The 18980-nt window shown below is 34.9% G+C and overlaps 1 protein-coding gene across 7 annotated transcripts in view; it reads left to right on the top strand.

Moving 5' to 3' along the window:
• Window positions 1-18980, top strand: part of TCF12 (transcription factor 12) — a 375082-nt gene that overhangs the window by 90789 nt on the left and 265313 nt on the right. The window contains exon 1 of one of the 7 annotated variants that reach the window (XM_055319712.1): window positions 2785-2844. The exons of the other annotated variants lie outside the window; for them this stretch is intronic. The gene's annotated coding sequence lies outside the window, so the exon portion shown is untranslated. Of the gene's footprint in view, window positions 1-2784; window positions 2845-18980 lie in introns of those variants that run through there. 7 annotated transcript variants of the gene reach the window in all.

The raw sequence follows: 18980 nt of genomic DNA, 5'->3' as shown, positions 1-18980 counted from the left end.
GACAAAGGTCAGGCATGCTCACTACACACTATAAAACATTTGTGCTCCTTAAACTCAGATTTTCTCTTCTGTAAACCTACTGGGCACACATCCATTTGGACTCATTCATGTTGCTCCATGGAATGTGAGGGTAAGGGGAACAATGCAAATGTGCTGATGCTCATGCTGCTTGCTATGATATGACTAATAAAGTAGTTTATCTCTGACCAGGAGTATCTTGTCTTCTGCTTTCATCTATGAAACTGATGGTTTAAATTGTTAACTTAGAAGTAAGGCCAAATCTCAGATCCTTCACAGTTCTTGACACTGAAATAATGGATGCTGTCTCTGGAGTGTCCATTTGGGGGCCCTATATCTCTACTTAAAAAACCATCCATTTTAGTAGTAAATAAAAATGTCAAATACATATAACTTTCAGCTTGGTATTGCTGTTTAAAGGTGAATTATCTGTAGTAAGGACACAAACTATTGCCTCAGCTCTTGGGGCCAAATCTGGCTCACTGCCTATTTTTTGTAAATAAAGTTTTATTGTAATACAGCCCCATCCATCTATATTTATATTGTCTGTGATTACTTTTGCACTACAAGGCAAAGTTGGATAGTTGAAACAGAGACCCTATAGATCTTGTCCCTTAAAGAAAAACTTTATAGATCCCTGCTCTAGCACTGTAGCCTAACATTGTTTCCTTTAAATATACTTGTAAAAGTATGTCAAAATAGATGTGCAGAGATGTTCACTGTAGGATTGTTGATAATAGTAAAAAAATAAAAATAAAAAAAATGGAAACAACTTCAGAAGTTGTGAGGCCTAGATTTATTGCCTGAAAATTGTACTTGTTCTGCCGATTTTCACATCATCCCCTGGACTCAACTCTGCTCACTGAGTCTGAAACACCACATTAGGTACTTACATTTAAATATACATGAAACACTATTTCCTTCTTCACTCAGGACAGGGGGCTGTCAGTAAATACCATCTGGGAGAGAAGACAAGGGACACCAGATTAATTTGGCAAGTTTCTATAAACTCCAGGGAGTGTAAGGATTACCCAGTAAGAAGCTGGGGGTATTACTGTTAAATTTTGCATTTTAGTCCAAAGGTCTTTGAAAGCCAATCAAAAAGTCGTCTTTGGGAAAACAAAGTAAAACTCAACAAAAACCAAACAAGCAAAACAGAAAAGTCTGGAATTACAATAACAACAACAAGGGTATTGCTTTTGGTATTAATGAGCTACACTTAACTACTGATACTTTTCATTTAAGGAGGACCTTCTGTATGTCCAAGTATGAGGATAGAAGCCTTAAATAAGGTAGAAGGCTTATGTTGACTGACATTTAGGAAAGAATTAAATTTACTTTACAGTTGACTCTTCAACAGCATGGATTTGAACTGTATAGGTCCACTTATATGAGGATATTTTTCAATAAATACATTGTAGTACTGTAAATGTATATTCTCCTCCTTATGAATTTCTTAACTATATTTTTCTGTCCAGCTTGTGTTATTGTAAGAATACAGTATATAAATACATATAACATGTGCAGTACGTCTTAATCAGATGTTATTGGTAAGCCTTCCAGTAAACAAACTATTAGCAGTTAAGTTTTGGGGGAGTCAACAGTTATATGCAAATTTTGACTGCACTGAGTGTTGTCTTCTCTCCTTTCTCTGCTTAAGGGTCAACTGTATTTTAATGAGCCTTTATAAGGAAACCAAGACCAATCTGTTTTAGATTTGGGTAGCCTGGTAAGAAGAGAAGGAGTTAACCTGGTAGCAACTTATATTTTAGAAATCCATCTCAGGAGAAAGAAGGCCAAGTTCTAATATAGTGGTGGCCAGCATTGGCCAAAATGTAAGTTTTTATTGGGCAATATTAAAGATGTTTCAGATGTATTTTGCTCCTGCCTTTATTTATAAATGTAGTGACCATTTATATTGACCTTGTAAAAAAAATGTTTTGAACAACAAATCAGTATCATTTAATTCCTTTCATTAGACATTGTTTGTATTCACAAAGTCTTAAAAATTTATAAGAATCCAATCACATTTCGTTGTACATTTGACATCCCTATGGGTTGGGGGAGAGTATATGAGATAGGGATTTTCCAAGAAAATCTAGGTGTTTAGGTAGCCAAATGTTAACAGATTGTGGTCAGGAGATAAATATGGTGAACCTATGGATAATTGGGATAGGAGCAGAGGCAAATATATTGAGTGCATTTTGAGGTTCTCTTCCAGAGAGAGAGTTCTTTATGTTGTAAACCTTGTGTTATACTTCAGGTGTGAACTTGGGGAGGTAATACCTTATAGGGCAAAGGTTGACACATATCAGTAGGAAGTTTTGTTTTTTTTTTTTAAAGGTGCTTCTTTTTTTCTTTTGAAAAATTGTAAAAGTAGTGAGAGGGAAACCTATTATTATTTAACTTGCTGCCTAATTTCCATAGGTTCTGTTTTGCCTCAAATGTTCAGTGAACAGAGAGAACCATTATGACCTGTCCAAAGCTAAATAGCCAACTAGCTGAATAAGATCACTTGGGAAATGTGCTCAATTAAATAAATAGATTAAGTGGTTTATTTTTCTGTATGGGTAGTTAGGAAAGCATGTTATTTCAGGTGGCAGACATGGAAGAATTTTGAAACTGTATGTAGGTGGAACAATGCTAAGCTCTCTTCTAGTTAATCAGGGAAGACTTCATGGAAGAAGGATGAGTAAGTGTGGATAAGAAGAAGAGGGTGGGTATGGCTGTCCTTGTGTAGAACTTCAAAATCAATAGGAACAATCTATCAGTTTTGAAATAAAGGATAACCTCTAATTTTTGTATTACATGAAGTGGATGGAGGAGGTAAGACACATAGTGCCTTTAATTTTTTTAGATTGATATATGTTATGCTAATTTCATGTTTTGCTTCTTTCACCAGGTATTCTGTTTTTAATTAGATTAAAAGCATTCTGAGGATGGGAATTATCTTTTCTGCTTCTTTTGTGCCTCATATAGAACAAAATTATGGACCCATGCTTATAAAAATTTCAATTTTTTAAAAGAAAATTTAAGATTTCAAATATGAAAGGCTTAGCATCTTTAAAGCTGTTGGACAGAGTGTGAGTAAGTAGAGAATTTGGGACTTAAGAGCTGAGGCAGAACCTTTAAAGCGTTCCTAGATTTGAGGGACAAACTGAAGTTAGAGTGTCATAGTGAAATTGGAAGACAGGAATAAGCTCCTGAGCATAGTAGATACACAAGTGGAACAGGAAACATTGGCATTAATAGTAACTTAGTATATATAGTTTGGGTCAGGGTTCTCAGCCACCAAAAGGAGACAATTTGGGAATGCTGTTCACAATAAGATCTTCACCTCAGAATCTCTAACGGGAAAACATGTTTATATAGGATAGGAACCAGGACATACATTTTATTCTTTGCAAGGAAGTGATTTTTTTTTGTCTTTATATGACTTTACTGCAGTGACTAAAACCTAGTAGATATAACTTATATTTAGTGTACTGTATTTATTTTTAAGAATTGGCCTATATGGTAAGAATTATAATTCTGAATAGTTTTAATCAGTCCTTCCTTCCTTCCTTCCTTCCTTCCTTCCTTCCTTCCTTCCTTCCTTCCTTCCTTCCTTCCTTCCTAGGAAGTTATAAGATTATAACTTACAGTTAAAAGATTTCTTAGATGGATCCTGTCTTGTCAGGCCATGGGATTAGTAGAAGGAAATAGTAATACACTGATTTTATGGGATTTCTGAACTGAAAGAACAGGTTGCTATTTCTGGCACACATAGGTGAGAATGGAATAATCTGTAGAGTACCACCAGGTGGGTTTTCTTGTCTTTTAAGATATTGAGGCTTCTCTTTTCTCTGTTGATGTATAGAGACGTTAAATGTCATGTTTAAGCTATTGGGGAAGTTTTAAAATTTGTTTTTCTTGCCCATAATGAAACATTAGATGGGATTATGAGAAATAATCCCCAACAACAGTTTTTTCCTCAAGTAGATTATTCAGGTAAGATTGACTTGTTGTAGATACTGTTTAGATATGGGGCTTGATTCCATTCATTGCTGGCTTCATGTATTCATTGAACACTTGGTTTGTGCCAGATACTTCTCTAGGCAATTTATACCTAGTATTTCATTTAACTCTCATAGGAACCTTAAAAGAGGAATAGTAGTATCCCCATTTTAAAGATTGTGGATATTGAAGTTCTCTTTCCCAGTCAGATTAATCAATTTTCTCCATTCCCCCAGAAAATACATTGACTGATGATGATGGCTCCATTAGTCATTTATGTCTGGTCAGTTATACTCTAGCATGCTTCCACACTCCTCTCTAATCATGAGTTGTAGACTTATCAAGAGTCAGTTATATTTGTTCCCAGACCTATTAATAATTATTCATTTAAAATTAAACCGATGAATTCCTAACAAAGGTTGTTTTATTAAAGCTAAGTTGAATGTTTGGAAAGACACAATGATAAGGAGCTAAAATACTTGCTATTAAATTAGGTATGATGAGATACTGTTAATAAATTGTAGGAAAAATGTGGAAGATTTTGAATTTATTTACTTGTAAGTGTATTCATTTTTGCTATGTTTTAAAGAAAAGCTGAGGGATACCTGGGTGGCTCAGTAGGTTAAGCATCTGCCTTTGGCTCAGGTCATAACTTCAGGGTCATGGAATCGGGCTCCCTGCTCAGTGGGCATTGTTTCTGCCCCCTCGTCCCCCCCCACTCATGCTCTCTCTCTTGTCTTTTCTCTCTCCCAAAAAATAAGTAAAATCTTAAAAAAGAAAAACAAACAAGCTGAACACTTTGAAGAATGCATCATGAGTTTGATTTATGCAAGAAGGACAATGCAGAACACTCATCAGAGGACCCATACTCAGAAAAGGGGTCCTGATCCTAAGTTTGGTACTAAATGAAAATTAAGACCTAAGAGAGTTGCATATGAAGATTAAAACAGGAGTAGTATTAATGATAGAATGATTAGAGTTCATGGCTTTAAAGCTGCTGCTGCCGCCAAGTGGGCTTGCCAACACTACAAAGAAAATACTCAGAATTTCTGCCTTATATCATTCCAAGACTTGATTGGAAGAATAGTGCCAATCACTAGTGTTGGCAGCTCTCTATGTTAGTTCCACATGTTCAAGAAATGTGCACATTTAGTCAGGAGACTTATTAGTCTTCTTTGGGTTAAGGCAGGTAGAGAGGGAAGGGAGTTCTTCCAGATAGAGGTCTGAGTCTAGGTAAAGATTCCTACCTCAAAATACTGGGTTTATTTTATGTTTAAAAATAATTTAGGGTAATGGTTGGCTAATTCATTATATCTTCACCTTAATCTACTTTGGAAATTATGATCCTTTGTTATATAGCTGAGAAGGAACAGAACCTACATCAAGTTTAGTGCCTGATCTATAAGCCTTTGCACCTTTTGCCAAATCACACTTGTTGAGGTTTCTTTTGGGCACCCACCTGCTGCTTTCTAAGCTCTCTGTGTACCAGTTCCTGAATTTCCCCTTGGGTCCTTGAATACAGAGCCTATTTTGTTGCATTCAGAAGAATAATCCTCAAATGGAAAAGCTTTTATCAAACAATATAATAGAATTATAGCCTACAGTAAGAGAAGAGAAAGAGAAAATTATCACCCAGGAGCCTTAAATATGTGAAATAGCACCTGGTCTCCAGATCCAGACAAATTATGTTTAAAAGAATTTGTGGATGTCTCGTACAGTTTTTGTTTACAAAAGTAATACGTACATACTGGTTTTTTAAAAAATTATTACTATAGAAAATATGTGTGTCCACAGTGTGAAGGAGCAAGAAATAAGTATAAATGAAACCTCTTTTCTTCATGAATATGAAAGGTAAATGAAGCCGTAAACTGTATTAATAGAAATGTTGTATCTGAATCATAGATGCTAGTGGTTCCACTGTCACCTTAGATGAGATGATGAATTCATTCTCCTACTTTATATGAGGGGTTATTCATCAATTACAGTGTCAAGAAGGGCACATTTAAGTATTTGAGCTCCTGTAAATAGTGACCTAGGAATAATAGTCAATAAATGGGAAAGAAAGACTACAAGCAAATGGTATTAATAATATCCAGGTTTTTAAATACTGTCATGTAAAAGAGGATACAGACTTCACTGGTGTTCCTTAGAACAGTGGAAAGAAAAATTCTTTTAAAGGACTAGGTAAATATTTTGGGTTTTGCGTGTAACAATTTAACTGCCGTTGTAATATAAAAGGAGCCACAGACAGTATGTGGGGAACAAATGGGCATAGCTGTAGTCCAAAAAAAATTTATTTATAAAAATAGACAATAGACTGAATTTATCCACAGGCCAGCTCCTGCTCCAAATGGGCACGATTTTCATCTCTCAGAATTTTTGAAGAGAATTTTCTAAGAGATTTCAGCAGTGAGAGAAACTTCCTGAAAGGTCTGGGCACACTTGAACTGATTCATTAAAACCATCAGCCTCTCACATACTGTTGGTGGAATTCTTGCACTAAATAGAAGGGAAGACTAAATGACTCTTAAGACTTATGCCAGTTTTTCCCCACCACTTTTCCATGTTATAACAAAAGTTCTTTGATTTAGTTGTTTGAATATTTACACCTTAATGGTCAAAGATTCAACCCAGAAAATAGTTCTTTATTGAACTTTGCTTTATATGAATTTACTTAATTTTATTTTATTTTGTTGAATTTAATTCAGTACAGTAGTCTGTTTAACATATGTATTTTATTGCATGTAATAAAATACAGTGTGTATTTGTACATTCAATTATATACTTCCTTGAATTACACATTTAAAATGAATATCTTATACATATATATATACATATTTATTATATATACATGTGTTTATTTGTATATAGTAAAATACATTTTTAAATGTTTATTTATTTTTTATTTTTTTTTTATTTATTTATGATAGTCACAGAGAGAGAGAGGCAGAGACACAGGCAGAGGGAGAAGCAGGCTCCATGCACCGGGAGCCCGATGTGGGATTCGATCCCGGGTCTCCAGGATCGCGCCCTGGGCCAAAGGCAGGCGCCAAACCGCTTTGCCACCCAGGGATCCCTTTTAAATGTTTAAATTGAGTATAGTTTATTGGTTTCAGATGTAAACATAGTGACAATTACATATATATTATGAAATGGTCCCCATAAGTATAGTTTACATATGTTGTACTTTTCATCCCTGTGACGTTTTGTAACTGGAAGTTTGTCCCATTTATATATCTGTGTGTATATATATGTATTGACTGATAAGTTTCCCAGTATAGTTAATATATGGTGTTATATTAGTTTGTGTACAATATAGTGATTTAGTAATTCTATACATTATTCATTGCTGATTGTGAGAAACATAGGAAATTTTTACCTCTTAATCACCTTCACCTATTTCACCTATCCCACTACCCCCTCCCCTCTGGCAACCACCGGTTCTCTATATTTACTTGCCTGCTTCTGTTTTTTGTTGTTGTTGTTTGTTCAGTTTTTTTCTTTTGTTCCTATATTCCACACTTAAGTGAAATTATATGATACTCCTTTCTCTAATTTATTTCACTTAGCATGATACCCTATAGGTCTATCCATGTTGGGAAAGGCAAGATTTCATTATTTTTTTATGGCTGAGTAATATTCCATTGTGTATATATACATCTTTGTCCATCATGTCTGGTTTTCTTTCTTTCTTTTTTTTTTTTTTTTTGTCCATCATGTCTGTTGATGGACACCTCCTATGTAGCTTCTGTATCTTGGCTTGTAAATAATGCTGCACTAAACATAGAAGTGCACATATCTTTTCTAATTAGTGTTTTGTGTTTTCTGTGGGCAAATATCCAGAAGTGGAATTACTGGATTGTTTGATATTTCTATTTTTACTATTTTGAGGAACCTCTCTACTGTTTTCCGGACTGGTTCAATTTACATTCCCAACAACATACACAAGTGTTTCCTTTTTTCCACAAACTTGCCAATTCTTGTTATTTTTTTCGTTTTGATTCTAGCCAAATCAAATATAAGGTGACATCTCATTGTGGTTTTGATTTGCATTTCCTTGATAATGAGTGATGTTAGTATCTTTTCATGGATCTGTTGGCCATCTGTCTAACTTTGGAAAAAAAATATTTGTTCAGGTCCTCTGCCTATTTATTTATTTATGTGTATGTTTTTGAGATATGTAACTTTTTTACATATTTCCCATAGTAACCCCTTTTTTGGATATATCATTTGCAGATATTTTCTTCCTTTCAGTAGCTTGCTTTCCATTTTGTTGGTAGTCTCCTTCACTGAGCAAAAGCTTCTTATAGTTTGATGTATTCCCAGTTATTTATTTTGCTTACTTCCCCTATGTCTGAGAGGCATATCCAGAAAAATTTTGCAAAGACTAATGTTCCAAGGGTTTACTGCATGTGCTTTTTTTTTTCCGGCAGTTTTATGGTTCAGGTCTTGTATTTACATCTTTATTTTTATTTTTATTTTTTTATATTTACATCTTTAATCCTGTTTGAGTTTATTTTTGTATATGTTGTAAGAAAGTGGTCCAGTTTCATTCTTTTGTATGGAGCTGTCAGTTTCCCAACACCATTTATTGAAGAGACTGTTTTTTCCCCATTGTGTATTCTTGCCTCCTTTGTTATAGGCTAATTGACCATATAAGTGTGGTTTATTTTTAGACAGTCTGTTATGTTCTTTTGAACTGTGTGTCTTGAATTTGTGCCAGGACCATACTATTTTGATTACTGTAGCTTTGTAGTATAGTTTGGTATCTGGTATTGTGATACCTTCAGTTTTATTCCTTTTTCTCAAGTTTGCTTTGGCTATTTGGGGTCTCTTGCGCTTCCATCCAAATTTTAGGACCTTTTTGTTCTAGTTTTGTGAAAAATGCTGTTGATATTTTGATAGGGATTTCATTAAATCTTTAGATTGCTTTGGATAGTATGGATGTTTTAACAATATTAATCCTTCCAATCCATGATCATGGTATTTCTTGCTATTTATTTGTGCAGTCTTCAGTTTCTTGCATTAATGTCTTACAGTTTTCAAAGTATAAGCCTTTCACTTCTTTCTTAAATTTATTCCTAGTTACTTTGTTCTTTTTTTCTTTTTTTAAGAGAGAGAGTGATGGGAGAGGGGCAGAGGAAGAGGGAGAGAGGGAATCCACACTGGGTGTGGTGCTCGATCTCACAACCCTGAGATCATGACTTGAGTCAAAATCAAGAGTTGGATACTTAACTGACTGAGCCACTCAGGTGCCCCCCCCTTCATTATTTTTGATGTAACTGTAAATAAAATTATTAATTTTCTTTCTATTTTGTAATTAGTGTGTAGTAACAACAGATTTCTGTATATTGATTTTGTATCCTGGAATTTACTGAATCCATTTGTTAGTAAATACATTTAAAATATGTATTTCAGTAGTTTTGAGATTTATTTTGCCAGATGTATAGAACATGTCCATCATTCCAGGAAGTTACCTTATTATAGTTGTTTGCAGTCAATTTTCTTAACACCTGTTCCTTGGAACAATTTGGCACCTCTCCCTGTAGATTAGATTATATCTGTCACTGTAGATTGGCTTTAGCCTATTTTAGAAATATCTTTTAATAATGGAACCATGTAAAATAAACTCTTGTATCTGGCTTCTTTGCCCTAAAATAATGTTTTCTTTGTTTTTGCTTTTCTTGAGTGAAAGTGCCCTTTACTTTCTATTTCACATCTTTGAAGAGTTTGGTTTTACACTTTGATGCCATCACAAAAGGTGGGACATTGAGAATTTATTCAGAATGTTATGATTTGTACAGAGTTTTAAAATGTTTAAAATTTACATATTTAGGTTTTTTAAAAATTTAAATTCAAATTAGTTAACATATAGTGTATTAATGGTTTCAGAGCTAGAATTTAGTGATTCATTTCTTACATATAACACCCAGTTCTCATCCCAGCAAGTGCCTTCTTTAATACCCATCACCCATTTAACCCGTTTTTTCACCCACTTCCTCTTCAGCTAACCTCAATATGTTATCTTACCTATATGGTTTCTTATGGTTTGCCTCCCTCTGTTTTTATCTTATCTTATTTTTCCTTCCCTTTTCTTATGTTCATCTTTTTTATTCCTTAAATTCCACATATGAGTGAAATCATATGGTATTTGACTTTCTCTGATTGACTTATTCTCTTAGCATAATACATTCTAGTTCCACATTGTTTTAAATGGCAAGATTTCATTCTTTTTGATGGCTGGGTAATATTCCACTGCACACACACACCACATCTTTATCCATTCATCAGTCGATGGACATTTGGGCTCTTTCCATAATTTGGCTATTGTTGGTAGTGCTGCTATAAACACTGGGGTGCAGGTGCCCCTTCGAATCAGTACTTTTGTATCCTTTGGATAAATACCTAGTAGTGCAAATAGCTGGGTTGAGTATACTGTTTTCCAGAATGGCTGTACCAGTTTGCATTCCTAGCAACAGTGCAAAAGGGTTTCCCTTTCTCCACATCCTTGCCAACATCTGTTGTTTTCTGAGTTGTTAATTTTAGCCATTCTGACAGGTGTGACATGGTATCTCATTGTGGTTTTGATGTGTATTTCCCTGATGACGAGTGATGTTGAACATTTTTTCATGTGTCAGCCATAAAATAATGTTTTTGATATTCATCCAGGTTATTTTATGCATTAGAAGCTAGTTTTTTATTGCTTGATAGTTTTCATAGACCAGTATTTGTTTATCCATTAATCTGTTGACAAACATTTGGATTGTATACAGTATTTTGGCTATTATGAATAAAGCTGTTGTGAAATTACTATACTGCTTTTTATGGACATTTAAACAAAATTTTGTTTTTAAGTAGTCTCTGTACCTAGTGTGGGGCTCAAACCTGAGATCAAGAGTTACATGCTCCACTGACTGAGCCAGTCAAGCCACCTGGATATTTTGTTTTTGTTATCCTTGAATAAATACCAGGAGTAGAGTTTTGGGTCATATTGTGAGTATATGGTTCATATTCTGTGAAACTGGAAAGCTACTTTTTCACAGTGGTTGTACTATTTTACATTTCTACAAGCAATACATGATCTCATTGCCCAACATCCTCTAACACTTGCTATGTTAGTCTTTTTAAGGTTAGCTATTGATGTATGTGGTATATCTCATTTTAGGTTGTTTCTCTGATGATTTATGATGTTAACCATCTTTTCATGTGTTTATTGTCCATTCATGTATATTCTTTGACAGTTTTCAAATTGAACTGTCAGCTTTTTATTGAGTTTAAAGGGCTTTTCATAATTTTGGACATAAGATCTTTGTCAGATATATGTATTATGAATATTTTCTCCTATCCTTTGTCTTTTCATTTTCTTAACAGTCTTCTGAAAGGCATTAGATTTTAATTTTGATGAAATCATATTAAGTTTTTTATGTGATTAAAGCTTTCTTTGTTCTGTCAAGAATCTCTGCCTACTCCGAAATTGCAAGGATTTTTTCTTCTGTGTTTTCTTCCAAACTTTTATAGTTTTATATTTCATTTTTAGGTTTCTGAGCCACTTCACATTTTTGTGTGAAATATAGGAATTGAAGTTCTTTTTTTTTTTTTATCTTCCATGAGATACTCAGTTGTTCTAACACCATTTATTTGAGACTGTCCTTTCATTGTTGAGTTTCTGTTTAGTGTCTTAGTTGAAAATTATTTGACCCACATATGTTTGGTTCCATTTTTGGAATCTGTTCTGTTTCATTGATCAATGTATTTCATTGATGCCTACCTTGTCGTGTCTTCATTACTGTTGGTTTAGAGTAAAGTCATAAGATTAGATACTAAAAGTCAGTCCAACTTTGTTTCTCTTTTAAAAATTATTTAGCTTGTTTGGGCCTTTGTATTTCTACATACGTTTATTTCAAATAAGCTTTCTAGAATTTTGATTTGAATTTCATTGATTCTGTGTGGTTTATTTTTTATTTTTACTTTTTTCTACTCCATAATCCTTGATTTTTGAAGAAAAATGTATTTTGTAACATTCTATATGAATGGTCTAGTAGGGCTGTTTTAAAATGTTATTTTAAAAATTAATGTAAAATAAAATTGACTTTTGAGAGCGAAGGGGGCAAAAGGAGAGGGAGAGAGAGAATCTTGAGCAGGCTCCACACCCAGCATAGTACCCACTATGGGCTATATCTCATGACCTTGAGGTCATGCCCTGAGCCTAAATAAAGAGTTGGCCACTTAACTGTGTCGTCATCCAGGCACCTCTAAAATTGACTTCTTTTTGGTATATAGTTCTATGAATTTTAACACATGTATAGTTCATGTAAGTCTTACCACAGTCAAGATTCAAAATAATTTTATAACCCCCAAAATTAGCTCATGTTATTTTTCCCCCCTTACCCCATGTTCTTAATCCCTTGGAACCACTAATCTGTTCTTTAGTACTATGGCTTTATATGTTTGAGAGTTCTATATAAATACAGTAATATGTAACATTTTGAGACTGGCTTCTTTAAGCATGTTACCTTTGAGATAAAGCTATATTGTTGAATGTACCGGTATTTGGTTCCTCATTATGGATGGGCAGTATTATATTAATTAGATGTGCCACAGTTGGGTTTTTTTTTTTTTTAACACTTGTTAAAGGACATTTGTGTTGTTTATGGTTTTTGGAGAGTATGATTAGAATGGCTATGAATATTTTTGCATCAATTTTTTTGTGAACACTGTTTTTTATTTCTAAAGGGTAAATAACTCAGGAGTAGGACTACTAGGTAATATGGTTATGGTTTGTAGTTTATTAATAAATATTCCTTACTTTAGAAGTAATTATATTTATTAGAGTAAATTTAGAAAAGTGTAGGCAGGAAGAAAAAATGGGGAAGGTACTTCCCTTTGTCTTTCTGCTGAAACTCAAATACTGTAAGCATTTCAGTATGTTTCCTTTCGAGCTTCCTCCTCCCCTTCTACTCTCACTTCTTTGCCACTTCTTCCCCATCTTTTTTCCTCCTCTTTTCCTCTTCCTCCTTTTACTTTTTCCTCCATCCATTTCCTCCTCTTCTTTCTTCCATTCCTCCTGTTTTTACCTAGCAGTAGTCATATTGAAAATATAGCTTACTATCCATTTTATTTCTCTTAATTACACTATTTACGTATAAGACTTACTACACATTATTTTTCTAACTGGCACAGTTAGCACAGTATCTAGCATGTATATAACCGTAATGCATATTTTGTAATGTGGGCTTTAGGAAATTGGACTGGTTACTGTTAGATATTTTGAATTGATCAGCCATATCAAATCCTGGGCAACTGTGGACTCCATCCATTTGCCTGATTTTGGCTATGTTGTGGTTGATGCCTGCCACCCGCCTTGTAACTGGGACTGAGTAGAACCTTAAGGCAGCTATGTATTTGCCATTAATATGTGAGTGATTATTTCTGGAGCAGATAGGTTTTCATCTAAATAGCGTTAATACTGTTATTTTTATTCATGAATACAAATACGTATTTGTACAAGAAGCAAACAATGTGGAAATTTTTTTATGAATTTTTGGAAACCAGATGCTGCTAGTTCCATATTTTTATACTTCTTACCTTTACATTTAAGTGCTGTGGACTACTCCTGTTATCAGAATATTGGCTCTCGTCAGGTGATTGCTAAGGCCCTCCCTGATGTGGCCTTGTGGAACTCAGATAAACACTTCTTTCTTTGCATTTGGCTGAAGCGCCAGTCAGTGAGGTTCCTGTTCCCTTTGCAGCCAAGAGCTCTGCTAAAGATTGTTTGGCTTGAGGTTTGGGGGATTAAACCAATCTTCTGGGTCTTTCTGACTTCACTTCTCACCACAATTGGGCATTAGAAATTATCTTTAAGCCAAAAGACCCTATAACTCAGAATTTAGAAATCAGGAAATGTAGGGTTTTTGTTTTTTTTTTTTTACTTATTTAAAAATGGGTTGTATCCTCTGGTTCTGGATAATATGGAGTAAAAACACACTGCTCTTTCTTTACAACTAAATGTAGTTGTAAATCCTGGACAGAATATGTGGTAAATAGCAACAAGCAGATTGGGAAAAAACCAACAGTTTTCAAAATACTGCCAAACCACCAGGACCCCTGACCTAACCTCAGAACAGCCAGAAACCTGGTGGAATTGAGTACAGTAATATAGACAGAATGAGATCCAGAAGTCCTCTAGTTTTGGCTTGAGGAATGAAAAAGGGTAAAAGGCTGAGAGTTGGGGTTACACTCTTTTTTTCCCTTCCTTTTTCTTGTTAGGCTCAGTTTCAAGCAGTCATATATTAATGACATCAGTTTGCAAGGGGTGTCCATAGGAGCCAAAACTCAGAGGGAGGGGAACTTTATTTTCTGTTTGCTGCAGCTGTAGTTCCAGGAAGACAGAGGCAAACTCCATTGCTTTTTTTAGTTTTATTTTTTTTAAGATTTTTTATTTATTTATTCATCACACACACACACACACACACACACACACACACACACACAGGCAGAAACACAGGCAGAGGGAGAAGCAGGCTCCATGCAGGGAGCCTGACGTGGGACTCGATCCCAGGACTCCAGGATCATGCCCTGAGCTGAAAGCAGGCGCTAAACCCCTAATCCACCTGGGCTGCCCTCCATTGCTTTTTTTTAGTCCATTCTCCCAGTGTTTGGCATAGACAGGCATGGTTGTAGATGTAGACTGTTTCTGGCTGGAGGACAGAGAAGGGTGGTCTTCAGGAAATTGGAAAGTGCCAGGAAAAGAAAAGAACTTGCGAAGGAGACTCATGAAGTTGAGTTCAAACAGTTGGGCTGTGGGCAGCCCCGGTGGCCCAGTGGTTTGGCGCTGCCTTTGGCCCAGGGTGTGATCCTGGAGACCTGGGATTGAGTTCCGCGTTGGGCTCCCTGCGTGGAGCCTGCTTCTCTCCCTCTGCCTGTGTCTCTGCCTCTCTCTCTCTCTGTCATGAATAAATAAATAGAATCTTAAAAAACAAAAACAAAAACAGTTGGACTCCTTGTCAGTCCATGCAAATTCGAAGATCTAGGGCGCCCTGGGTGGCTCAGCGGTTTAGCATCTGCCTTCCGCCCAGGGCGTGATCCATGTGATTGAGTCCCACATCGGGCTCCCAGCATGGAGCCTGCTTCTCCCTCTGCCTGTGTCTCTGCCTCTCTCTCTCTCTCTGTGTCTCTGTGTCTCTCATTAATAAATAAATAAAATTTAAAAAAATAAAATTGAAGATCTAATACTAATTAACATTTCAAAGACGAAAAATTGAGATACTGGTTAAAACTCCACCCAGGTTGCAGACTGACTGCTGGGTGGCACACCCACAGGAAAAATCCAAATAGAAATGCTTCAAAAACTGGACTGATATTGGAAACACAGCCCACAGAAATGTTAGAACTTGCAGCTTGAACCTAATCAGGTCAACTGCCTGTAAAAACAAAAGCATCCATATACTGCATAGGATTTAAGAAGGATCCTGAGTTTCATAGCATATTTTTCAAAATGTCAAGGATATAATCCAGAATTACTCAACATGCAAAGAACCATAAGTATCTCAAATCACATTTGTAAAGGCATTATAGAACAGATATAAACTTTAAACCATTCATTATAAAAACACACAAATAAGCCTTTGCAAATACCTCTGTGATAAGTACCTCTGCTAAAAGTATTGGCAAAGAACTAAAGGCATAAAGAGGAACCAAATAAAAATTGGAAGTTGAAAAATGCAATAATCATAGTAAAAAAAAGTCACTGGATGGATTCACTACAATAGCAGAATGGAGATGAAAGATGAGTCACTGAACTTGATGGGTCAATAGAAATTTTCCAATCTAAACCATAAAGAGAAAAATCATAGGAAAAAAATTATCAGAGAGCTGTGGGCCAGTAACATAAGGGCTAACATTTGTGTCATTAGAGTACCAGAAGGAGAAGAGAAACAGTGCGATGCAGAAAAAAAAAATGTTTGAGGAAATACTGGCTAAAAACTAATTGTGTTAAAATTCATAGAACTGCACACCAAAAGGATTGGGGATCTGTTTTACTGTATGGGAATTTAAAAAATAAAATTTGAAAGGAAGAGGTATTATACTGTGGGGGTAACGTGGAATGTTTATTCTGTGGTGGTAAATCCTGAACTCCTTTAACCTTGAGCATTACTGGTTTCATGGCTGGTAATAGGGGATGTTTTAGTCCTTTCCCTTCCTTCCCACCTTATTACCTGAAGTGAATTAATAGTTAGATGTGAACATTGGTGGCAAGATGTTTAACTTTTTTTTTCTTCTTTTTAGAACCACCTTTGGTATATATGGTAGTTTGTCTTCTTAGATCTCATTTTGTAAACTGTAAAGGTTTCCTACTAACTGCAAGGAACTGAAAGGACACGTGCAGCCCTGAGAAAGAAAGAAGGTTCTTTTTTTTTTCTTTTTAACTTAGAATATTTTATGGAACATTAGTAAAAATTGGCAGCTTGGCTTATTTAATTCAAAAACTGTGCCGTCAACTAAAGACCTCTACTTTCACAGCTCTGCAGATATTTGGCAGGGATTGTACAGGTTCAAAAGGAAAGTAAACACTAGAGTATCTATTAGAAAAGAAAAGAAATGGAAGTGGTTCACAAATGGATACCATGAATTGACATTTTACAATCTATGTAAGTGCTATTTGCTCTCTAAAAGAATATTTAACTAAAGCTTTTCATCCTGTAGTTATTTAGTGATATGGCGGTTATGAAATTCAGACATAAATAATATATATTTCAGTTTAAGCTTATTAGTGTGCTATTTTGCATTATTGATCACTGTGTTAGTTTGGTAGTTCCTATTTGGTTTGAATACATTTAGCAGTTTTTTAAGCAAATAGCTGCCCTTTTCTTGGGAATGCTTGGGTTACCTATGTAATGTGTATTAAAATTGTTCAAACTGTCAGATTTTCTTGAGTCTCCAAGACACTTTTTTTGCTGTTGATTAGACTATGAATGGAAGAATCTTTACTTTTCTGCTCTTCCTGTTGATGGCTAGCTATCATTTGATTAGTGGATTTGAACCATGAGGTACTGAAACTCAAGATGATTAAGTTGATTGGTTATCCTTATTTACTGCCTTTTATCTTCTTTTATATGTTTTGTCACTACAGTTGACCATTTCTAGGTGGGCAAGAGGTAGTTTTGGAACTCATTCGCTCAATAGTGTTTCTGCTTCTGAAGGGGATTATAATGTTGGAGAGGCAGTGGTGATATAAGATCACTTATGGATATTATATGTATATCTTTGTTTAGGGATGTGAATATGTTTATAATTTGTGACAACTAATTTAACCTAAACAGGACATTTTATTTTTTTATTATTATTATTTTTTAAAGATTTATTTATTCAGAGAGAGAGAGAGAGAGAGAGAGAGGCAGAGACACAGGCAGAGGGAGAAGCAGGCTCCATGCAGGGAGCCCAACATGGGACTCAATCCCAGGTCTCCAGGATCACACCCCAGGCCGCAGGTGGCGCTAAACCGCTGCGCCACTGGGCCTGCCCTAAACAGGACATTTTAAAATAATATATATGTGTATCTATACATATACATAAATATGGATTTATGAGGAGATTTAAGTGTTTCTCAGAGCATTTTCTAATGTATGTGTATTTTTCACTACATACAACAGTGTAGTGAATTTAGTAGTGCTAGTATCACTATTTTACATATGAGAGACAAGACTTAGAGAATTTATTTTATTTTATTTTAAAGATTTTATTTGAGAGAGAATGAGAGAGAGCACGAGTGGAGGGGTCAGGGGCAGAGGGAGAAGCAGATGCTCCACTGAGCAGGGATCCTGACAACGGAACTTGATCCCATGACTCTGAGATCATGACCCCAGCTGAAGGGAGATGCTTAATTGACTGAACTACCTAGGCACCCAAGACTTAGAGAATTTAAATGGCTTTCTCAAAACCACACAGTTGATAAATAGTAAAATTGTGACTTGAATATGGAACTAAGACCAACCCCCAGCTCAACATTATTTCCATTTCACAATACTACCTTTTAAAAAGCAGTGAAAAAAAAAATAAATAAATAAATAAAAATGAAAATAAAAAGCAGTGAAAATCTAAGTTACTATTTAAAAAGGGGATGGTGATTTCTGTTTTTAGGGGCATATAATATCCTAGGTATTGTGTAGGTACCATAGAAGAAACCACATTAACCTATAAAAGAATTCACTCAACATTTAAGTTTCCAGACCTTTGCACATGTGTTAGGAAATAATGATAATAATACTAACATTTACTGAGTGCTTTCTACCTGTACTTAACATGAATTATTTTATTTTGTTCTTATAAACCCTCCCATGAAATAGGTAGTTATTCTCCTTAGTTACCAAATGAAGAAACAGTCTTTGTTATTTAAGTAATGTGTATAAAGTTATATATATATATATATATATATATATATGAATATATATATATATATATATATATATATAGTAATGCAATCAAACTCTGAAAATGATATTGTTTCCTGAAAGAGTAGTTTTATTCAAGCAATAATATGAAAAGTATTTGTATTCAAGTCATATTACATACAAGTTGCTTTATATGGACACTGAAGGGTATCTTAGATGCATTAAAATTTTCTTAATTTTCTAATATGTTTTCTGGGGAGAAAAAAATAAAAACAACACTGAAGATCCTGGCCTATTAGGACTGGAAAACTTCTAATTGGGATCTCATGGGATGTTGTAATGTTATTAGGAAAGTGGGTTAAGATCAGGTTGTGAAAAGCCTTGACTGACAAATTGAGTAGTTTGGGGCTTTGAGGGACTCTTGACATATTTTGAAACAGTATTTGTGAGATCCTCACTAAGTATAGCATGGAACAGATTAAATAAAATACAATATTGAAGGCAATGAAGATATTTTGCTGTATATAAAGGTCTGGATTAGGGAGATAATAATGGAATGGAAGAGTTGGAAAAGAGCTA

The sequence above is a fragment of the Nyctereutes procyonoides genome, unplaced genomic scaffold (assembly GCF_905146905.1).
Source record: "Nyctereutes procyonoides isolate TBG_1078 unplaced genomic scaffold, NYPRO_anot_genome, whole genome shotgun sequence".
Lineage (NCBI taxonomy): Eukaryota > Metazoa > Chordata > Mammalia > Carnivora > Canidae > Nyctereutes > Nyctereutes procyonoides.
This window is presented reverse-complemented; position numbering and strand designations above follow the sequence as displayed.